We start from the raw sequence: 25128 nt of genomic DNA, 5'->3' as shown, positions 1-25128 counted from the left end.
CACGATCCTGGGATCCTTGCGCCAACATGTTGGCTGTCTACTGCCTTGGCAAGGCTGCAGACATGATTTACCTAGAGTGACCTAACCCTTGATAGTGAAACGAGTTAAATGGGGGCAGGCTGGCTGAGCCTTGGGATGGAATATGAACAAGGTACATCAGGGTTGCTATAGTGCCTTAGATGGTCAGAGATACACAAAGCTCTTGGGTCAGAAGTGATATCTTGGGTCAGAGGTGATTATTTGACCCCAGCAGTCTTTCCTGCCCAGGTGCACAGGGGGCCGGACCCAATGATCTTGTAAGGTCCCTTCTAACCCCTAACATCTATGAATCTATGAATCTTGTATTAGACCAACTAAATAGGAGCAAAAAGTGTCTGTCTTTTCAAGCTTTCAGGTACATACACTCTTCTTCAGACTGAGGCAAATAAAAAGATTGTAAAAGGTCTCCTAGGTAGAAAAGCAACTTCATTTTGCACAGAGGAGGTAAAGGGTGGAAGTTTATTCCACTGGGTAACTCAGAGTCCTTTGCACGAGCTTTGAAAATTTGCACGAGCTATGAAACAGCTTATAGGTTTTACCTCAGAGGTGGTAGTATATCAGCAGGGCTCGAAATATTCCCCGTACATCAGTTTATTAAATTTCCAAAGCACTTTGTGAGCTTCTCAGATAAAAGGCTCTGCATTTGTGTCAACAAACATAAATATTATTACCTGGAAAGTAATGCCTCACTTTTATTATAATGGCCAACGTCCTTGTTATTTTTATATTCCTAGAACATAAAGGAGGAAGAAACCTATGTACCCTTCTCATTTATTCCATGCCAGCGCAAAATCATCCCTGCAATTTTTATAGTATATTTTCTCATGTCTCTTAAATCTACTTGTAAACATTTCAAGCACTAGAGCTTCTGCTAATACTGCTGTTCCTGAGGATGTTACCCCAAAAAGGTCAAGGAAGAGAGATCTGAAGTAGAAGAAGTAAATGGTGTATACAAGAAATAGAAAGAAGGGGTTTAATTTTTTTTTGTGCTGGGGATAAAGCATAGAAGGCAAGGACATGTGTCAGCAATCAATGGCAAGCACAAGAAGATGGCAGTAAATGATTGATTGCTACAAACATAAGCCACAGTGGCAAACTGTGCACATTGCTATCCCCAAATCATTCTGATTTTACAGGGTTCTTATTAGGGACTATCCAGGAGGCTGAACCAAAGCCTCAGGAATGCACTGGAAAGATAGGGCTCTGATACCATAAACTGGCATAGCTCCTTTGGTTGCAGTAGGACTACTCTGGTTTATACCAGGTGAAGATCTGAGCCCTTTAGGCATACACGTGCTCCAGGGTGGAGGGCAGGACGCTCAGAGCCACTCTAATTGAGGCACCTAGTGTCTAACTTAGTGTCATTATACTGTCACGTATATTCAATATCCCAGACTTCAAAATGATGGTGGGGATGCTTTACTAAAGCTTGTTCAGTGCCCCATCACCATTTTGAAACATGGGGATGCTGAATACACGTGATGTGGAGGCTGCCGGAGCGAGCTAACTAGCAATCTCCAGTAGTCTGCAGAAGACTTGATTAACTGAGTCTGCTGTACCATGTGCTTATTAGCACATGGCAGAGCTGAGGTCTATCACGTGAGTAGGTGCCCTTCTCATTTTCAGTTGCATCTATTTAGAATAGCCAGGAACTTCTAACTCTTCTACTTTCCTTTTACATATGTCGGGAAAACTCTGTGTAGGAAAAGGGGAAGAGGGAATGAAATGTAGGAGTAATGCCCATAGCCTTACTTAGCTTCCACAATAAGGATCCTTGAGAGACCAAAATTGTCTCCCACCCACTGGAACTAACTCACATAGGGAAGATGGACACATAACCAAGGGATGTGATGGACTCTCCAAGTCTCTAGGTCAAGACTTGATGTCTGTCGAATGGACAAGAAGTGAGGTTTGGGGCAGGGGGAGTTGATAAAACCATTGATTGCATCAGCTATATAATTGGGAGAAAAGTTGGACAAGCTTTCAGGAATAAAGTCATTGAGCTCTGCACATTTCCTGGACCATCACAACGGCAAAAACACTCCTACCCTGGAGAAAATATATACCGTTAGCTTGACTCCAAGAGATCTGGTTGTTCAAGAACCTACTTGGAGAAATTCTGTGGCTAGTGTTATGCAGCAAAGCAGAATGAATGATCAGGATGGGGTTTTTTTGGCTTCCCATCTATGAATCTGTGCGCTCATTTCCTTTAGCCTGTGGCCTCTTGCACATTAGCCAGGCTATTATGTTTCTGAGCACTATGTCAAGGTTTCCTGTAAATCTTTTCTTTGCAAAGAGATCTGGGTAGTTTTTAGTATATTTAGTAAAATTCAGAAAAGGTTGAACTGTGGGGAATTCACAACGTTGTGACTTTCATGCATTTACTAGATTTTGCAAAGCTAGCCTGAGTTTAACAAATGCTTCTTCCCTAGACCCACTGACATTTCTCATTTGACTTACTGTTTTTTAAATGTTCTTGCTGGGGCTTTTTAAATAAATGGGTGACCTGGGTGCTATACATATACTAGTATAAGTCCTTTTGCACTTAGTAGTGTGACTCCATGGATTTAACACATGAGTATCAATAAGAGTCATTCCTACCCCTTCATCTAGTACACACTGAAATTTTCCTACCTCCCCCTTGCTGATGCTATTCCACCTGACATGTCTCCTAAGTGAATACAACCTATAACTAGCTTCTGGATGAACAGTTTACCATCATAAAATATTAGTCCATGAAAAGAAAAACTTTTTACACAAATATATCAACTTTGAAAAAAGAAAAAAAAGTAAATTCAGGCAAAATTCAAACATGTGGTTTTGCTAATATTGATACTTTTGGAATGGGATGCTTTGATTTGTTATTGTGTGACGACTTATCATCTTAAGATTACTTTTATATTGTACTTTAAAAAATATTGAAACGAGAACTGAATGTTCTGAGATCTTTTTGGCCTTAGAAATTTTTTTTCTTAGGAAATTTCTCTCATTCTTTTTTTTTTTTCCATTCTGTTTTGGTTTGTTTTATACAACTCCCCCCCCCCCAAAAAAAAGTAAGTTGATATCGTAACAAATGGAAAAGAACTAAAATGTTCTTTGAATATGAAGTCAACAATATCTGCACTTCGACATCTGTTTCCATGATAGCCCCTGAATGCCACAGTCAACAAGTGGGGATGAATATAAAGGCAATACAGAGGAGTTTTTCTTGACAGCACGATGCCATTCTCACTATGCAGACCCTGCCATAGGAAGATGCAAAGGGTAAATCTGGGAATGGGAGAGAAACATTTTGGGATGGTGAAGGAGAGACCAGAGAGCTTTGCATTTAGGCCAGGAGTGCTCAACCTCTGCAACCCATGGAGCCTTGGAGTCCAGCCCACAGGGCTCCCGGCAGGTTAGGAAATTTGGCAGTGGGGGAGCAGTGTCAGTGAATACTGCCACCCCTCCCTGCTGCCAAAACCCCAAGCAGTAGGCCAAGCTGGACCGTGACCCTCTCTGCACATGGTCAAGCCACCTTCCCCCTCCATCCAGGGCTGGGCTATCCCCCTTCCCTCCACCCAGCCAGGTTGGGGCTTGGTCATGCCCTTCCTCCCGTGAGGCCAGGCAATGGCCCCTTCTGCTGCACAATTGGTTTGGTGCCATGCCACCCTCCCTCTTCCTCCCACTTATACCTGACCTGAACAGGTCATGCACTTTCTCCATTGTGAGTCTGGGTCATCACCCCCCTCCAAACTTTGCAGGGCCAGAGTGGATCTGGATCAAGCGCCCTTCCACTACAGAGCTGTGTCGGGGCTGGGATGCCCCCATCCCTACTCTGCGTGACCAAACAGTGCCCCATCAGATCCAGCCTGCAGAGGGCACTACCAATCTGGCCCGCCAGCCAAAAAAGGTTGAGCACCACTGATTTAGGCTATTCTGGGCTGCAGACCACAGGCAGCTAGGCAATGCTTCCCTAGATTAAGACAAGCTGGTGGTTCTGCTCTAAGTTTGCACAGGAGCTTGGTAATTCCCACCAAGACCCTAAACCAATGGTTCTCAACCTTTTAAACCTCAAGACACCCCTCAGTTGCCTTTTGGATTGAAGTAGCAGCCCATTTAAAGACTAATTTGTTTCTTACAGTGCTTATCTTCTCCTACCCCATGGCATCCTTTAAAAGGATCTCACAGAGTGGCAGGGTGGGCAGCGGCAGACAGGGGGCCCCTGAAAGCATGGCAGGGGACCCATGTGCAGTGCTTGGAGTGGCAGGGGCTGCTCGGTGGGACATTTGAGGAGCTTGGGGTGGGTCATTAGACCCCTGAAGGAGGCAGCTGCCCCCGCAGCGGGAAGAAGAGTATGACACTGGCCACTAGCGCAGAAGATCGTGCCAGGTGAGGATGGCAGGGGCTGGCCCCAGTCTATACCTCAGGAGGCGAGCACAGCCCCTGCTGCTGCAGCTTCTCCTCCGTGGACTTCAATGATGGATTCTTCTCTGAAACCATTCCTACTCGCTATGGGAGGAGTGGGGGAAGGAGCTGGGCTGAAAAAAGTGAGGCCCCATGTCTGCCCATCCATGGCAGAGCAGGTCACCTGTAGCAAGGAGGCAGCTGGTGCAGAGGGTACTGGGCAGTGGGGACTGTGCTTTTCAGCTCATTACCTCCTCCCAGACCTGGTGGGAGACTGGCTGGCCGTGGAGAGTGGGGTAGGCACTGTGCCCCAGGCATGTGGAAAAGCCAGCGTTTGCCATGGCACCCCTCAAAGTCTCTTTGGGGTCCACAGATAGAATAAATAAGTACTTTCATCTCTAGCAAAACATACCTGCCAAAAAAAAAAAAATCTCCCGCCTTTAATTTGATAAATCTATTCTCTCAAGGGACCCTGGGATCTCCAGGGTATATCTGTGAAGCAGGCCATTCAAAGGGATGCCAAATTTCATCCTTTCAAAGGCACAGTTAAAGTTCATTCTGAGTCAAGAGTTACTGACAGATATTAATATTAAGTCAGAGAAAGAGCTGTGAAATGACTATAAAAGCCTGCAAATGGGACCTGTTAATGTCTAATAATCACTCCCCAAATAACAACAGGTGGTTGTGGAGATTGTCATCAACGTTAACAGGTGATAAATGATATTTAGTTCTTCTCCATGAGCAGCTAAATTCCCACAGTCCCTTCCGCACATCTAGGAGTTTTCCCATTAGCTAATATTTCTTGGGGCATTGGCACATTTATAAGAGGTGTCAGTTAGCCATGTAGCAAACGACAGAGGAGGAGGAAAGCCATCACCAGTGAGAGATGCTGTCCCCTAGCTATTAAAAAAGATGAAAAGATGCTGGAATAATTGTTTACCAGCCACTCTGCTATGCACAATTTAAGGGCTACTTATTTTAAAGGCAGCCTTTAAATCTGCAGTCAGTATTTTGGCCGGAACGCTTCAGATGAATTAACTGTGATGCCCTTTTGTAACATTTGCTATAGAAACAGGAGTTAGATCTATGCAACTGCCTAATTGTTTGGTTCATTGGTCACTTGGGAAGAACAAAACAAAGCATGGGTTTTGGGTTCAACATAACATTTTTTTTCCGTTATGAACATATTTGTAAAGCTCTTATCTCCTTTTAAATTGAAAGGAATTTCACAAGGAAATAACACTTCAGCTCAAAAAGTAGAAATACCTCATTTTGAAAATGTAAACATGAAATCTAACTTTTAAAAGAATGTTGACACTCCGCGCGTCTACACGTGCATTAACGCCCTTTTCCCAATGCGCATTAAATTTAACATGTGAGGTACTAAATAGACATATATTGGGCTGCTGTAATGCTAAATAGTGCAATCACAGATTTTTAAGGTGATGCTTAATGCTCAGTAGCCTATTTTACTGCATATTAGCATTATGACTTGTGCTTCTGGGTCTGTGCAATCGGCCATGGCCCCCGCCCCCCCCGTTGGTGATATCAACCACGAGGTGACCCCCCACCACAGCCATCTCAGGAGGCACCAGTTGCCCATGACTGCAGCCCAGACTTTGTTCAGCCGGGCCTTAAAAACCTCCAAGGATGGAGGTTTCACCACCTTGCTAGGTCACCTGTTCCAGTTCTTAACTCCTCTTGTGAGGATTTTTTTCCTAATATCCAACCTCAACTTCCTTTGCTGCACCTGGAGCCCATTGCTCCTTGTCCTGTCTTCTTCCCCCACTGAGATCAGCCCAGCTCCATCCTCTTTGGAATTGCCCTTCAGGCAGTTGAAGGCTGCTATCCATGTTTTCATAACTATGGATGAGACAAGCTGCTTATGCTTCAGTTCCCAATTTGTTGTATGGGAGAAAAAGTACTTCATAACCTCCCAAGGGTGCTGAGAGGATAAGCAAGATGCATAGATACCATGCTAATTATCTCATATAGACAGACATGGTGCGTTGCTGAAAAGGGAGACAGAACAGCAGACATAAGGGACCCAATCTGTTCTCCTATTGTAGCAGGAGTCAATAAATACTAATTTCTGTAGTGTGATGAGTAAAATATCTCTCTCAATCCAAACTTTATTATATGACTCAAACAAACACTCAGCGTTTGGCTCTCAATATTAGTGTTGCTTTAAAGTTTCAGCTTTCAGAATCGTGTGGCTAGGTGAGAAATTCAATTTACATGTATTGCATTAATTTTTAGCCACCATGACTGCAAAGAAAAAATGAACTCTAAAGAAGCACAAGCAGAAGTTCAAGCAGAACTCAAAAACAACAGGTCGAATAAAAAACCCTCAAAACTTATTTCTTTAAAAAAAAAAAACCCTCATGATTTTGGTGTGAAAACCTGGGTTTTTGCATGCAAGTGGCTGTTAATACTGGGTTAGGAATGGAAAAAAGAGAAATCCGATTTCTTACTGTCACTCCAGTCTCCCCCATATATATCTTTAAGAATATATTTTCCAGTGCTCTTTACCCTATCTTTTATTGTAATGACAGAGATACTGTATATGAAAGCTATCTAAGATAATTTATTTCCTCTTATCAAAATAATTCTTTAGCTTACAGAAAAAAAATTAAATATCTAACTTACTTTGTTAGACCATTTTTATCTTGCACTCAGCTTATAGAGTGAAATAAGATTAATCAGTTTCATGTAGGATTTTTCATCGATTTCATTTTCTAACTCTCAGCCTATTTCTGTTATGCCTGTCCTTCCATAATATTTTAGCCCAAATATTTATGATAAAATGTAATCCAAATCATATCCTAAATTTTCTAAAGCACTCAGTGACTTTGGATGGCCAGGGTAAGGCACTTTGAAGACCTGCTTTTCAAAAGAAATACTCGGTGCTGTCAGAAAATCAGAGCCTCTGAAATGATACAAAAAAAGTCCCTGGATACTTTTGGAAAAAAAAAAAAACCCAAACTTTCCTGATCTCACTGAATTACACGTTTATTTTTACTGAGATTCAGTCTCATTCTTCTTCTGTTTCATCAGAATCTAAATTGCATTATTTAACTGCTTGACAATGAGTCTTTAATAGAAACGATTTATTGGAAATAATGATTTGCTGGGAAAAATCAGCTTCCAAAAAGCCATAATGCAGAAGTGACTTCTAATTTCATTTGAATGCGTCTTAGGCTCCACTCCATGTAGCTGGGTGATCTTGCGGGAGGGAGTGACGGTCTTCTAGTATGAGCAGTAGAAGTTATTTATTGCTGTCATGCCTATTTGTATATCTAGATCATGCATCCCAGGAACATATTAATTAACTACTCCCTCCCCCCTATGCACACTTGCTTCATGCTATTCCTGCAACAAACAAACAATAACTTTTTACTGCCTAAGATCATTTGGTTACTGCTCAATTAACGTTTGCTTCACACTGCTATCAGCAGCACAGCTACCCTGGCTTTTACTTGAGAAGCCTGCCTTCCAGACATGTTTCAATTAGCGCCACTGCAAGCACTGAAGGATGCTCATTCACAAATTGGTCATGTTAAACAAGAAATACAAAACCCTGGTAGGTATCTGATCGGTTAATTATCTCAAAAATAATCATCGTACATTCTCTGCCAAGTAACACACCCTAGGAGCTTTGTCTCATGGGTGGGCTATTAGCATTCTGTTGGGAAACAGTGAACCCCTTTCTTTTGAGGATCTGAAAGCACTTTACAAACAGTAATTAGCAGAGGATCACAACAGCCATAGGATGTGTTTGGGTATTAAGTGTACAGGTTGTAGTCATACTGGTCTAGAGGCAAAAGGAATCTGCCATGAGCTGTGGTTCCTTTTGGATATTAAAGATACAACTGTGAAGATGGATACACTGAAATGGAAGGTGATTATTGACTCGTTGCAGGTCATACAACGAGCCACTGGCAAAACAAAAGACAGAGCCCATGAGAACTGGCCTCCAGATTACACGCTGCTAGTGTTAGAAGAAAGTTTTCTCTTTGCACTTAAATGGAAGCCACAGGAGTTAAAGATGCTTTATCATCTTCTAGGCAACAGAGATTCAGTATCCAGCACCATTACTTCCACTATAGTACCAGCCAGAACTCACAAATAAAAAGAGGTTCCCTCGCTGCTAAGCACTGTATGAACATGCTACAAGAAGGATTTCCCAGGGCTCAAGGGACAAGAAGAAACCACTAAGATACCATAATTAGGAATAGAAGGGAAGACACAGTTTGCAAACCCTAATTACTTCACACAGCAGAGAAAAAGAGAGAGACCAGGAAAAGACACGGTTTAATAATGTAGACTTAATGACTAACATTGTGCTTAATAAATAAGACTTTTCTCAATAAAGTTTGATTGAAATGAGTCACAGGGCATGCATAACAAAGAGTGCTTATACTGCATCTGCAGCCCTTGGAAAGCTCTTTCCTTTATCTAGGCTCTAAACTGAAATTTTCCAAACGTTGTCGTTTTAAGGGTTAGATTCTTTGCTGGTGCTATATTGCAGCTATGCCAGATATGGCTTGATGCCTAGCACCTTTTGTTGTGATATTTTTCTCCCTTCATGACTGGAGCTCGTGCCGTGATTTTGCAGTTGGCAACATCATATTTTGGCTAAGGAAATGCACAAAAAATGGAGAGATAGTGGGGAGGTTAGCCTTTTTCCAAGCTTTGGTTGAAAATCTATGCTGATTTACAGCAGGGCATAGCTAATGTCTTCTTTAAGGGAGAAGAGAAAAGCCACTGAGCATGAAGAAAAGGGAAGAACCAAAAATAAATTAAAATTGGAAAAAAACTAACTTTAATGGAAGATTTCAGTTTAGGAAATGGGTATTGGCAGATTAAAAAGTATGTTTATATGAATTATTCCAACAAACCCTAATGTACAAACGGGCGTCTAAGGAACATTCGGAAGCAGTTGTAGCAGTAGCAGTCAGAACAATTTGTTTTAGTCACCTTCATTTTTTTAATTTCAGGCGAGGTATTTTATGATGTTAAGTTTTTCTGATACATTAAATTAAATTAAAATAATATTAGAGACGTATAACAAAAGATTACATTTTTGATTGTCACCTTATATCCTCATTATATTGGTAATTTACAGCCTCTACGGAAGAAGAGGCATGGCAAGTTGAGATTTTTAGCGCAAAGGGATCACTGCTTGCTTAGAGGAGGTTGGGATCAACGTTAAGGCTGTCTGTGCAATCATAATTTTGGAGAATAGCTTATGCTGTTTGATTTGCTGCGGAGAAAGGCAACATTCTGAGCATGCATTTGGAAAGGAAGGAGAGATGACTGCGTATATGGAAATCAAGCAAGATGTGGAAAAAAAAGCATTTGGGAGATATAGGATATTAAAAATTCAAACCCGGGGGTATGTATATTTAAGCTAAACAATCATTACAACATGATGAATGTCTTCAAGTACTTGAAAAGTGTAAAGGATAGAGAGGACTGGTTGGCTGAACGAGCCATAATCAGCAGTAATGGGAAGAAATTAAAAAAGAAAAGGGATGAGTATAATGAAAAATTGCCAGTTGGCAAAAATCTATGAGGACGTTGGGTAGCCACCATAAAGTCCAGACGAATTTACTTAGACTATAAGCTCTTTAGGGCAAGGACCTTAGCTACAGCCTACACCCTTGGAGCAAGGGCTGTCTTCTTGTTCTGTGATTCCTTTCAAACCCAGCTCCCCTTCTTGCTTTCTCTTTGCTCCTGCTGGGCAATGCATTTATGTCCTTATTAGACTAGCACCAGGTTGAGGCCCACTCAACCTACGCCAACTATTGTGTTGAGGATGGAGTGAAGACTCTATTCATCCCACACCTATATACTGTACTCAAGGAAGGAGTGAAGAAGAAAGTCTCCTTACTTTTCCCATGCACCTGGTGCACTCAGACTACCAGTCCAAATTGGGTTCTTGTGCAAGGATCAGTCTGTCTCCCCATCCAGCCCTCTGTGAGCCTGGAGAATCTGAATACCCTCTTACCCTTACACAGATGGTCCTACCAGACCAGTGTTAAGGCTCATGGGCAGGGCATGGGGACATGCATTATGTAACTCTTGGCCTACGCTCAACCCAGTGGATAGAGAGAAGGTCTCACTCTGCAATACTCTCAGATTGACAACAAGAAGTTCCCCTTAAAATATCTGCAAACACTACTTCTAGCCAGGAGTGTAATACAGGACTCCTGAAGACCACAAATTACTGTGCTAATCCACTATGTTATTTGGCCTCAGTAGGAGGGAATCGATGGAACGGTGCAGTATCCTACAGCAAAGAATCCAGCCTGTTACCTTTAAAGTTTACATTTCTCAGTTGTTACAAGGGCAGAGAACAAAACCCTCCTTACTACAACCCTACGATTTACCTGAAATGTAGTGTTTTCCAGTATTGGGGGGATTTTGCACAGATAATGCTTAATCTCTTTCCAACTCTCACTCCCTGTCTCTCACTTCTTTCAGTACACTGTAAACCTTAAATGAAGAGTAAACATTTCTCTATAACCAGTCGCTGAGATTTTTTGGGGGAATCTAAATGATCCTGGGGAAAAAAAATCAATCATTCCAATTTAGTTTTAACATGTCCTGCTGTTATTGTATATTGATTTTCTACCTTCACAATCAGCCACACACCAGACAGTGGGATAGGGTTTTGACCCATGGCCTTGTTCTTCTACCATCAACTTTCAGAAAATCCATATTCTGCTGCATCACTGAGACAAACATCATATAAAGACAGTGGCCAATAAAACTGACTAGTTTGAATGATGCTAATTAGAAACTCTTATTTCCCAATGAGACTTTATTTTAAGTGTGGGGCATTTTCTGCACTTTAAATAAAGTAGCATCCACATTCTGATTCTGGCAAGGTACTCAGCTCATGCATTTGGCATTTTGGAGCTGGAGGAAATGACAGAAATAACAATATGGAAACTACAGGATGCTTCTGCATCACTTAAGTTCATCAAGGAATTTCTCTGTACTAACCTCCAGTACAATGGAGAAATGGAGGGTAAAACCAATTTGAGCACTAGGCTCATTGCCACAGGCCATTCCAGTGGGATCTATTATATACAAATTGAAGCCCTTCATGATAAATGATGCCTTGTAATAATAAAGGCCATTTAAGTTGGTTGAGTATATTACATGATCTGAAAGGTGTTGTCTCCACAGCCAGGGCTAGGAGGGGGACTGAGCAGACACATTTTAGTAGAAATAGGTAGGAATGGGCTAGAGAGTTAAGAGAAAGCAAAACTCCAAGAGGAGACCAGAGTAGCTGGCTAGATTGAGGAAACATGGAGTTGGGGACTTTTTGCTATGAGGAAATCTGTGTGGGTCGGGGGATGCTAGGACTGAAGACAGTGATCTTAGAAAGTTGACCCCCACTATGTGGTTACCAGTCTGTCACAAGTAGATCCAGTAACAGGGTCCTACGAGCTTGCAAGCCAACTGGATCTGGAACAATATAAGGATTGCTCTGAATGCCACAACTCAAGGCTTGCTCCGAGCTCAGAATTAATTTTACATCCTTCTTTTGGACATTGAAATCAACTGGTGTCAAAGTAACCCTGTTATACCCCTGGGACACTTCAACATCTTCTGAGCAATTGTGACTTATGTTGCTATTCAAACTATAATTTTGGTTCTTAGCTGAACTCAAGTCCTACTTAAATAGTTTAAAAGCTGGCGGGGAAGCTGATATTAAAACAAAATATTTCAAAATAACTCCCAAAACTCCAGTGCTTTGATTAAATCTAGACAAATTTGTGTGTTGGTTGATTGGGTTGACTCATGAGAATTTGTCATTTTCAGGCCACTTTCAGCGGGGCAGCTTTTAGAAGTCTCAACCAGAAACTAGTTTGCTGTTCAGCTGTAGAGACCTGGCAAAACCCCCAATTATTGTTGGATGTATGTGGTCAGCTGAACTTCAGTTCTACATTGTACATGACAGACAGCAACTCAAGCTTCAACATGCAGAGCAATGTGGAGGACCACAGGTAGCTACTGAACCACTAGTAAGACATCCTGAAGAATCCTGAATTGATCATCCAAATACTGACCTAGCCCAAAGCCCCTTAGCTCATGATGTTTGATAATATTATAACCTGCACCTAGTGACCATGAGTGCTGGAGCCCAGTGCCAGACCTAACTTTCTGCTGCTTCCTGTACAAACAGTAGTTTAGAAGCTGTCTCTGAGTTTTGGATCAACCAGATCCCCCGTGGTATAAACCAGTATGGCTCTACTGATTTCAGTGCTGATTTACACCACAAGAAGATCTCATCTGCAGGAAATAATTTTAGAGGCTGGTATCATATCTTGCCACACTATACATCATTTTCAACTTTGCATTTTTTCCACTTATCATTGACAATCTACCATAGCTCATTGATAGGTCTTGAGGCGACTTAAAAATCCAATCCTTGAGTCACAGATGTGTTTGCACAAGTCTTCCCACAGGGGAGAGTAGGCTGTAGGCTGAGATTCCTCAACTCTTCCTTCTGCTACTCTTTTTTTCTCTGCTCTGAGGGCAAGATGCTTTACACCCAAATGGGCTGCTGCTTGGTTGAGGCTGTGCTGCCAACAGAGTTGGTTAGCAGTCAGCTTCTCCCAGCTCTTCATGTCAGCATCTATTTCCTTGAAGTATGCCTTCAATGTATCCTTTTAGCATTTCCTCTGGCCATTGCAGGATTTCAGGACACAACAAAGCTTAGAGAGGAGCACTTGTTTTGGGAGTCGAGAGTCAAGCATCTCCACACAATGTCCGACCTAGCAAAGTTGGTGCATGAGGATCACCAACTCAAAGCTGGTGTCATTACCTTCAGCAAGGATGCTGGTATTTATGTGGTGATCTTCCCAGCTGACGTGGAGGATGTTCTGGAGGCATTGTTGGTGATACCTCTCCAGGCTCTTAAGATGATGACAGTAGGTCACCCATGTTCATAACCATAAAGGAGCATGGGATGATGACTGCACTGTAGGCCTGAATCTTGGTGTCTTTCTGGAGTTTGCAATCAATAAATACATGCCAAAGCATTTTCTCGAAGGAGGTATTTGTGCACTGGATCCTCTGTTCTGGATCTTCTTATCAATGCTCATTCTCTGAGAGAGGTAGCTACTGAGGTAGTGCTTTACTACAACCAGGGTCTTTCCTTCAATGGTAATTTGGGGACAGTGATCACATTCATGGCCCAGAGCAGGCTGATAGAGCACTTTAGTCTTCTTGATGTTGAGCGAGAGGATTGCAGTTCGGTAGGCTTCTACAAGGAGATCCAGTGTGGCCTGGAGGTTTTCCTCAGCGTGCACACAGATGGCACAGTCGTCTGTGTATAGAAGGTCAAAGATGGTTGTTTCAAGTCCATGGTATTTCATTGTTTTCAGTCTATTCAACAGTTGTTCTGAGTTTATTCTTCCAGTCCTTGGGTCACATTATACAATATCATGCCAAGGACTTGCTTTATGCCCTTCTACCATGCTAAGTTGAGGCTTCTCATAAATTGATCAGACTAGTTCAGAACTCCCTTTCATATAGGTCTCCTAGTACATATGAACTGTTGGTTGCATGTTGTTTCCTCTTCCAACTTTATCTACAAGTCCTGAATTGTCACTCAGACCCCAACTGCCAACACAGACCATTAAAGCACTCGTTCTCCCATAATGGATATGATACTGATGCTGTTAATTTCTTTAACAAACAGCATGTCGTTCTCCCCTGGCAAAGGTGGGAGCTTCACTGCCAACCAGGGAGTCATTAAGAAACACCGAATGGCAATTGCCAAGGCATTCAGATCCCTGGGAACATTGACATGAGTGAGGATGAAAGGGGTCCATTTTTTAAGCCTTATATTTAGGAAAAAAACAACATTTGGATTTCATGCTGGGAGAGAGATTTAGAAAACAGAAAAGAAAATGTGGTGGGGGGAGAAAAATGTTCCCTGAACTTTGTTTTCTCCCTTGCCTTTGAACTAATATAATTTCTCCTACACAAGGCATGTCTTTGAGAAAACAATTTTCATTAATAAATTGTTCTATACCTCACTGGAAAGCTTATCCAATTAAATATTCCCTGCTGAATACCACAGCACAGGAAAGTTAATGTAAAAAGAAAGAGACAAGTAAAAAAGAAAGAGAGCGCTTAGGTGGGGAAACATTGAAGTCTGCCCTGTCGTATCTTCCTGACACTCCTTTTGCTGTCCTCCTTTTTATCCCAGGGTGGATCAGCGGTGGAGGAGTATGGATAAAACAGCTTACCTATTAGTTCAATGTAATTCTGAAGTCAGTCAGTGATTGATGTTCCCCAGACTATTTTGCTTTGTCTTCTTGTTAGAGCTATTTGTCATCTCACTGACACTTTTATCCATTTTTTCTGGTCGGGGGAGAAGGGGCTGAATGTCAAACAAGTACAAATAGTGTATTCTGAGCTAGCAAACAGTGACATGTAAAGGGTTTGATAATGAGGCCTTTTAAACTATTAACATGGTGTCTCCTTTGATGGAGCGTGCGGATGTGTGTGTGTCGCAGGGCTCTTCCGCGCCCCACTCCTAAGGAGGCTTAGACCCGGGAAGGGGAGATGTGTAGCAGACACTAGGGTGCCTGCTACTAACAATAGTGATGCGGGCTTAGCTGTCAGTCAACAGGGCAGCACAGCCGGGGGTTGCTAAGGCAACCGATTGGGTCAGATGACCAGAAGGGGGCAGGGCCTGGCCCTTTATAAGCAGTCAGGCTGAGGCCAGGAGTCAGTTCCATCTGGCAGCCTGAGCAGCGGGGAGCTCTGCTGCAGAGCCGAGCTGAGCCGCCTGACCACCCGAGCATCGGCATTATGATATGGGGTGGAGCTGTAGGGGAAGGAGGAGGCCTCAGGGGAGCACCCCAGTTGTGTGGGGGTTCCTGGTGCCCTTGGAGGGCACGGCAATTTGGTGCCAAGGAGGGCACAGCAGGGGGTGCGCTGTAGGGAGGTGCTGTGTTGTGGGGTGTCCCAACCCCAGCCCAGCGGGGCGACATCGGGCAGAGTTAGTGGGGTGTCCTGACCCCAGCCCAGCAGGGCAACATCGGGCAGAGTTAGTGGGGTGTCCTGACCCCAGCCCAGTGGGGCAGTATTCGGGGGTAGAGCCCATGCAGGGCATAGGACGCAGAAATAGGGTCAGGGGGCCAGGCACGGCTACAGGCCACCTGAGCCCCGAGTGCAAGTACAGGCCCCAGTGTGGGCAGGGGAGCACGAGAAGCGCGAGTACAGGCCCCAGTGTGGGCAGGGGAGCACGAGAAGCGTGAGTAAGAGCCCGGAGAAGGACGGACACGCGGTGAGAAGCCCTGGAGAAGGGCGCGTGCATATTGTGCACGCGCCCTCTCCAGGGCCTCCCAAGAGTGAGACGACCCAAGAGGGGTCATTAAGACAAGTGTTGATATGAGAACGTCCGGCACACCTGCGAGGCTTGGGGCATGCTAAAGGGGAGGTTGGAGGCACGCGTAGCCCATAAGGCTGGGGTGTACCAGCTCACCCTTTACAGGATAGGGGCCAGTATAAGAGCACCAGGTCCAAGGGGCCAAGTAAGGCAGCCTCCCATTAATCCTATAGGAACAGCAAAGTCATGGCGGGTGAGAAAGAGGGTGCTAAACAGGCAACTTGGCACGGTAGGGGCGCCAGGGGAGATCACGGCCGCTCCTGCGCCCTGCCCCGTGACAGTGTGTACAGATAGGTGCGTAAGGAGGTGCATGGGGGGAAAATTGACATTGGCCCAGAAAAATTCCCACTCTCTACAACTTCCTTCCACTTACTGCAACCTTGGAGCCTCATTTCCTGAAATGGGGGTCTCAGAAGCTGGCCACCAAGAAGGAGTGCTCTCTTATGATGGCCTTTTATTTTGTTTTTTGTTTTTTTTGTTTTTGTTTTTGTTGCTGTTGTTTTTGTTAATGAAAAGAACAACTGGATTAAGATTTATATTCTCCTTAAAGAGAGGATTGAGCTGGTCACACTTGATGATCTCCTCTTTGTGAAGGTTTCTTTGCATCCCTTAGAGCAGAGAGAAAAGGCTTCCTTGTTTTTTAATGAAAAACAAATCTCTTTTAACTCTCATTGTACCGAAGTGTTTTCATCAATTTGTAGGCAACTTGTAGGCAAAGGGGATGTATGATCTGGAGAGAAAGAGACAGTAACTGGTGAATGTGAGAAATGATGGATTTTCATCTGTGCCTTACTGGCCTGTGACCCAATTACTGGGTAGGGGGAAGTTCGAGTCTTGTATTTTGCCTTGGGAGTTCTGGATTTTACATTGCAGCAACCTATAGGGGAAACTAAATGAAAAGAAATGCATAAGGTCTAGTGGAATTTTATGCGTCTGCAGACAATTACAAGTTACTGATAAACGCTAAAAACAGGTTTAATGAAAACTCCAAAAAAGCCAAAGCAACCACCAGTGTTATTCCTTTCCCTTTGCTTTTGAATATATTTAATAGAATTGAAGGACTGGAAGGGACCTGCAAGATGATCAAGTCTGGTCCCCTGCCATAGGCAGGAAGTTATCGGGCTCAAACGAGCTCAACAAGGCACTGAACACCTCCAAGGATGGCGACTGCACCACCTCTGCTGGGAGTGGGCTCCATTCATTCTGCTTGCATCCTGTAAGAGGTCAGCAATTTTTGCTCCCATTGGTTTAGCTGGGGCTATGTACTTAAAGTGCTTGTTAGAGGTCAGAAAGTTGCTGCAGCCGGACGCTCAGTAATTCGTAACTATATGCCGGACACTTGGAGAACTGTTGCCTTGAGTACTGAAAGACTTAAAGGGGCTTTAAGTCATCCCCTGGTTTTGAGCAAGAAGCCCTAAGTTTGAATTGGGTTCTGGATTTATGCCTGCCACGCATCGCAGTTGCTTGTATCCTGGAGTTTGGCTGGCTTCTGTCTCTGGTTTTAAGAGGAAATAACAACAAAGCCCAATTTATCATAGAACCATTGAAAGTTAAGGGCTGCAAGGGAGCTCAGGAGGACACGTCTAATCCAACCCCCTGCTCAAAGCAGGACCGGTACCAACTACATCACCCCAATCAAGGCTTTGTCCAGCTGTGTTTTCAAAACCTTCAAGGATGGAGCTTCCACCACTTCTCTGGGTATCCTGTTCCAGTGTTTTACTACCTTCCTCATGAGTAAATTTTTCTTAATACGGAAACTAAACTTCTCTTGCTGCAACTTGAGCCCATTGCTTCTTGTTCTGTCACCTGTCCCCACTGAGAACAGTCCAGCTCCATCCTCTTTTGAGCCCCTCTTCAGGAAGTTGAAGGCTGCTTTTAAATCCCCTCTCAGTCTCCTCTTCTCTAGACTAAATAAGCCCTGTTCTCTCAGTCTTTCCTCATCCTTTCCTCCAGCCCCCTCACCATTGTTGTAACCCTCTGCTGGACTCGCTCCAATTTGTTCACATCCTTTTTGTAGTGGGGGCACAAAACTGGACACGTGACTCCAGATATGGTCTCACCAGTGTTGAATAGAGGGAAATAATCACTTCCCTTCATCTGCTAGGCACGCTCCTACCAATGCAGCCCAGGATGCCATTAGTCTTCTTGGCAACGAGGGCACACAGCTGGCTTATATTTAGCTTACTGTCCACCCCAACTACATCCGGAATAAAGCTCTTAAAACAAAAGACTCTATTACTTGAAACTCTTGTTCATACCAAGCCATTTCTTGCTCTCCGTATAGTCCCATCACGTCCATGACCTAGAGTGAGATCCTTGTATTAATGAGCACTAACTCTGAAAAGCATTTCCATTCAAGCTACAAGTGAGTGCTCACTAAGGTGGTACAAATCCACAATTTGGTTTGTAGCAACTATCCATGGAGCACAGGTATGAAGAAATCAGGGGGAGGAGGGGTACCTGATTGGAGCCCTGTACAGATATAGGGCATGACGGCAGGGAAAAGAGATCTCAGGGTGCAATACAGTTTTTCATCCTGGATCCACTGAGATATTCTCAGAGCCGCTCCCAAGCATCCAGAGGGCTGGGAGCTCTGTGACCCAACTAGGTCTGAGTCTCATCCAACATAAGCCATATAATTTTCAGTGCGGCCTCAAAATCTGCTTGCTTGAAGCATCTGCATGAATAAGACTCCTCAAGAATTAGGCATGAGCAGGATCAGAAAGAAACCACTGGAGAAACAGCAGGTCCCACGTGCACAAGAGATATCATCAGGCATTGCAAATAAAGTCATCTCTTTGAAGCCAACTGAGCACTATCAGCTGTGGATGTGGGCCAAGGGCTGAGCCAAATTCTGTCTACTTGACCTATGTAACCACCCTGGTGAAGTCAGGTGAGCCTCCTTGAATGAATGGGGCAAGCTGGATTTGGGCGAGCATAACTGTCCTCCATCAAGACGCACTTAAGCCCTCAGGACTGTAAACTGGAAAAGCGATTTCAAACTTTGGTCCTACAAAAGCAAATACCTGCTGCTCCGTGAAATAAGTTTCAGAAGGTGAAAGTTACAATAAAAAAAAACATTATCAAGTGTTTCTCACAAGTCTGAAAAAAACAACTTGCAGGTCAATATTTGATGGCCAGCAGCCCCGTGAACGGGATGCAATTAGCAAACAGCCACAAACATGCAAGGCAGGGACGGGAGGTATCAGTGAGAGGGTGGCTTACAAGCAACACATCTGAAAGGTCTCAAGGGCTTCTGTTGAAAGCCAACCAGTCTGCTATTGCGTTTCATCTTGGACCGAGAACCAAAAGCGGGATGTGATAATAGAAAATGTACCGAGTGCCTGCTGTTACTCTGAAAGAGTGAGATTTACTCCCGACTCCTGTAGAGGGAGAGAGCCAACTTGTCCTCGTTTAGTGAGGCAGGAAGGAGAAGAAACCAACTGATTGAAGTTTATTGAAGTCTTTTCTTGAGCACCACTTTTTCTTGTAATTGTTAAAAACAAATAGGAACGGGCCTGATTCTCCTCAAATCTACACTGATTTTTGAGGAGTCCTAAACTAAGTGACTTCCAATTTACCCTGGTATAAATGAGAGAAGAATCAGTCCTGGTGGGCCACAGGATCACAGAAAAGTAGGTCTGAAAGGGACCTCACAAGGTCATGCAGTCCAGCCCCTTGCTGAGTCATGCCTGACTAAATCATGCCAGGCAAGCACCAGTCTAACCCGCTCTTGAAAACTTCCAAAGATGGAGATTTCGCTATTTCCCTCAGCAGCCTGTTCCAGTGTCTGACCACCGTCACAGTCAGAAAGGTCTTCCTAATTCCCGACTCATTTTCCCCCGCCCCAGCTTGAGGTCATTCCTCTTAGCCTTGTCTCCTACAGCCACAGAGTAAAGCCCATCTCCGTCCTCTCTATAATCACCCTTGAAGGTGGCTGTCCAGCTCAGAGCTTGCTCAATTAATGCGTTTGAGCATAGGAGCAGAGGATAAACTTAGCTGACGTGTCCCTCCGGTGTAGCTATAGGGCCATGTCCTCATCTGGTGTAAATCAACGTAACTCTGCTGATTTTAATGGAGCCTGTATTAAGGTGCCTGTGTTTGTTGCATCTATAAATACATTTTGGGCTAACGCAATAAAAACTCATGTCATCCTGGGCCCTGATATGTCTTGCTGGATCTGCAAGCCAAATTATTCGTAATGCCTTCTAAAAGAAGTGAAACGTAGCCCTCAGTGAAGAGCAACACTTAGCACTTTTCATCTGAGTTTTGCCTTCATAGGACTTGGCCATAAATCAGGAGAGAACAATAGCAATCGATGCAACCACACAGGGTTACACAGCTGCTCTGCATGTAAACACATACCCTTGTCCAGCAGTTGGTGCTTGACCTTGCATACGATCAAAGCAGGAACATATAGAGAGCCTGAGAAGTGAGCCTATGAATGACCACAGCCGGGGCTTGGACACCGAGGAAACGGACATAAACCAATCAGTTCAATCCCATTTCCTCAGCAATTTATTTAACTTGTGGCACTAGCTTCAGTGCTTCAGACACCGGAAGTTGTTATTCCACATATGGTGTATTTGGAAAGCAATATGTATTTAATGTTGCATCATATTAAGCATCACTATAATCCCTTAAGGTAGCAAATGCTCTGTAGATATGAGAGGACACAAAGGTGAAGCGCTGTGAGAGGAGGCATTTGAACCACTACATGAACCCGGTTAATGTTTGCACTAAGAGCTAAGGCAGCCAGTGCAAATTTGGGAACAGACCTAGTTAACGATTTCAGCAAAAGCAAAATGAGAAGGGCATTTTATTAATATTTTCAACTACCATTCCCTTTTCTGACCTGTGCTATTTCTGAACAATTGGACAAGCATTGCACAAAAAATCAGGATAATTCATCATTAAATAGATGCTGGATTAGCCTCATATATGTACAGCCACTCAATGCAATAGGAGTTTGGGCATTAGCTTCAATGAAAGCAGGATCAGGCCCTTATATCTGTTCCTAGGTCTAATTTTTTTTTATGGTGCCTATCACTGTGAGATGCAGGTCCCCTGTCTTACTTTGTAACCATTAACCGATTTTTCTCTGTTAAAACACATAGCTGTTATCTGTGCTGAATATGGGATGGTCAAGCCAGCATGGATACAATATAAACCAAGTAAGACCTTCTTCCTAATATGTAATGAACCTTTGATGTTTGAGATTTTGGATTACCTTCAGTATTTTTACATTTACTTCTTGCACTTGTGGGGAATGGCATCTGAAAGACCAAGGCACTCTGGAAAAAAAAAAACACATTCACCAATTTGAAGGGCAAGGTTCATTATTATGACCAACTACTCGCCCTTCGGCATAACATAGTCCAAAAGATCTCACCACTCGTTCCTGCAGCAAGCCCATCACTTCAGTCTGAGCTACATCATCTCTTTTAGAAGATACCATATCTTGATTTAAAGACTAAGTGAGGGAGAATCCATCCTTAATTAAATTGCTCCAATGGTTCATTATTAGGGCAGCTAAAGTGTAGGCATCATTTTAGAATGCCATAATATGAAACAAGAAGATCTTAAAGGTACAGTTAGCTCCAAATTTAGTACAAACCAAAACAAAATACACATACTGTGTGAACCTAACTGAGCTAATTCACCTACGTGAAAGCTGAAAGCTAGTGCCAGGGAAACCTAAAACTATTCAGCCTGTAATTGTGATGCTGAGCATCTTCATATATAAATAGAGCAATGAAAGCCTTTGAAACAGCTGCTGCCCTCTGATGTTCTCCCTGCTCTCAGGGGGTGAACGAAAGAGCAAAGCTGTGTGGCATTGTAAGAAAGCAAGATGCTAGGGGATGAGGATGAGGTGCATTGTTTAGCTCTGAGTATCCTCCTTGATCATCTGAAGCACGGGACAGCTGCTTCAAACAGCACCGGAGGTGTCAGGGGGATTGGGAAGGGGTTTACATACATCTGGATTGACAAACTGTATGCTGAAGTATGAGAATTGACACATCCTTGTCTAACTGCGTAGAGGACATTTTTGCAAGCCTTTTCCAGATCTGGCTCTAAGCAAACTCATTTTTCACCTCACTTTACGACAGGGGTCATTGATGTTTTTGGGAAGAGTGCCAAAAATGCCCACAACTTCAACTTGTAAGACGTTGGCGTGCCAGGGGTGGATGGCAGGGGAGCCACAAGGGGCTGATCCTTGTTGTTGCTGTGTAGCCCTGGCCCCTTCCCCACCATCCACTCGGAGGCATGCGTGCCAAGCAAAATGCCTTCGAGTGCCACACTTTGGCACCAGGGTCGGGGTTGCCTACTAAGGCTGTGCGAAGCTTCCGGTGGTGATTCAATGTGGAGGAGAATTGGCCAGGTTTGGTGGCCAACTGTCTGGATCTGAATCCAATCAGGACTAACTTAAAGGTCTGAACCAATTCAAAGCTCTCCAAATCTTTGGTTCCCCCCCCCCCACTCCCCCAAGCACCCAGCAGCACCCAGTGAGCACTGGGGCTTTAAAAAAAATTTTTTTAAGTGCTGGGAGCATTGCCAGGGAAAGGGGATGGGGATGGGCTTGACCTGGCTGATTCGGAGATTTGGTAGAAGCTGAATCTCCAAATCAGATTTGGCCAAATCAAATCAGGACAGTGATTCAAATCACCGAATCGAATCAGTGCCCCACTGAATCGGCTGAATCCAAAGCGAATACTAGCCACTTCGCACAGGCCTATTGCCTACCACTGCTTTATGACCACAAATCAGGGGCGCTGTCCCAACATAATGCCTGAGGGTCAAGTAGCTGAGGTTCAAAGCAATGCAGCATGTGGCTTTCTTATAATTTGCTGACTTCATAGCTTTCAACTGGATTTTAGCACTTCTCTGAAGCAGTAATCACAGTGCGAAGGCAGCTTCCCTGGCAAGCAGCTTTAATAGAGCGGCAGTAAAAGCCCAGTGCTGTATTTCTGCAGGACCCAGCTGAAAGATTTGTTGTTGTCACACCAAAATTGGATAATCCATTCATTATTTATCACCACGTTAACATAATGGAAGATTTTTATCCGCCATGTCATAAAAATGTTTAATTAATGGGCATATGCAAGACTTAAGCAAAGATTTACTTGCTTTATGGGCTCAGCAAACTCACCCGGCCTTCCAAAGCACAACCTCTTCCCTCGTGAATGCTTACAACAGTGCTTGCTTTAATTCACAAGTCAGAAGCATTGCATAAATCAGTCCCTTATGGGGATCTCTTTTAAAAGCATCACGTTGTCCGTTCCTCTACTAAACTTCTTCCAAAATAACATAAACAAACTGGACGATGGGCCAACTTTCTCTGGCTCACTCCTGCTTGCTTTTGCAATGCTCCTTTCAATACCGTAGCTTCTCTGCTTGGGAGTCATTAGTTGTCACGAAGTCTCCGTTAGGGCTACAGCTGGTATTGCCAACTCATAGGTCTCCAGGCAGAGTTTTTAAAGAACAAATATTGCACTGCAGCATTCCCAGTTGGTCTTCTGGGAGTCACAGCTAGCTATCAACATTTTCAAAGTCAACCAAGCTGCTTTAATCTTCTGAGTCCATGATCTCAGCTACATACAGACAAGAGTCTGGCCCTAAACAATGCCCTAAGGACAGTTTATTTACCAGAACCTAAAAGATGAATAATAATAATTAATATGGAACAATGCAATGAATTAAGCCAATGGTGTGCACCTGGAGCTCTGTGATAAGTTTTGGTCACTCTAGCATATCAGTCCAAATACTCATAATAAAATATTTCCAACTACTTCAATATTTGACATTTTCCTAATAGTCCAAGCTCCTGAGAAATGCATTTTTTTAAGTCTCTACACCTTACAAATGAAACATGATCTTAATGTAACTGTATGGCTCAAAATCAGAACACCCAGAAACAGAATTAAAAAAATATATTATTAAATAAACCCCGCCATGCTTTAAGACAATAGCATTATTTGGGGGTTGTGAGTTTTGGAAAAGTGAGGTCGGTGATGCTGCCTCCTCCAAAGATGGATGATTAAAATAATTAAAGGCTTAAGCTGGCCTACAGATGAGGAAACATTACAAAGACTGGAGGCAATGAGAGCTAAGATGACATAGAAATACTCCTTAGAATAATGAATAGTAGAATATGTGTTTTTCTCAATTTATAACAAGGAGAGGTGTCCAGGTAAAATCGAAAGCCAATGAATAGAAAACCAAGTCTGATGAGTTCTTTCCCACTCTATAAACCATCTTGAGTCTGTCATCATGACTTCAGGTCTCAGCCACTGCTGAGGGAAGAAACTTATACATGTAATGAAGACCAGGGTTGAGGAAAATAAGTGAACAAACTCAAAGCAGAAATCAAAGTCTGGGCAAATAAACTATTTAAAACGTTCCTGTTCCACTGAGTGTATGAATTACTTACCTCTGGTAGGTTTAATTTACATGACTGACACTTGAACTGCTAAAGCCCTTGGAAACATTATAGCCTGGAGTAAAATTTTTCACTAGGATGAACTGTCACTGAGCAATTTCACTAAGGTTTGTAGACCACAGGCCCACTTATTTCTCCCTTTTTCTCTTTTGCTTTCTACAGCCTACACTCCCAGCAGCACGACTGCTCCTCCTTGAAATTAGAGCCTGATGCTGCAAAGAAGTACTGAGCAATTGGAGTCAATGGGAGTTAAAGGTAGCCCAAAATATCCAACCTCAGAAGCTCACTAGAACAATGGACAGTGCCTTCCATGGGATTTAGATCAGGTCGTCATTTGCATATAGATTTCATAGATTTCCAGAGCTGGAAGGATCCTGGTAGATCATTGGGTCCAACCCCCGGCTCCAGGCAGGAAAGAGTGCTGGGTTCAAGTAACCCCAGCCAGATCCCTAATTTCTGTGTTTGAGGGTTATCAAGTAAAGGCTGAAACAAAGTACAGAGATGATGCATGATTTTGTTGGTAGCACAATGGCCTTTCCCAACCAGTTGAAATGTGGGTTTTGACACCCAATGAACAGAGTCATGTTCTACATGGAAGAAGCTACTAAATGCTTGCCAGCTGGATGAAGGTTGAAAGCCTGAGTTACACTTTTCAAAATTACAACTTAAATCTTAGTCCCTTGTTGTTGGATCAGTCACAGTGAGCCAAAAAAGGACATTTAGGGCTAACTTTTGAACAGTTTACTCTGAATTGTGTGACAAGTGTTTCTATTGGCGGAAGTAGGACTAAAACTGCTAATCAATGCTAAGAGTATTATGCTAAGAGTAATTAATAATG

This window comes from Crocodylus porosus, unplaced genomic scaffold (assembly GCF_001723895.1).
Source record: "Crocodylus porosus isolate Cpor-Errol unplaced genomic scaffold, CroPor_comp1, whole genome shotgun sequence".
NCBI lineage: Eukaryota > Metazoa > Chordata > Crocodylia > Crocodylidae > Crocodylus > Crocodylus porosus.
Note: the sequence above shows the minus strand (reverse complement) of the source record.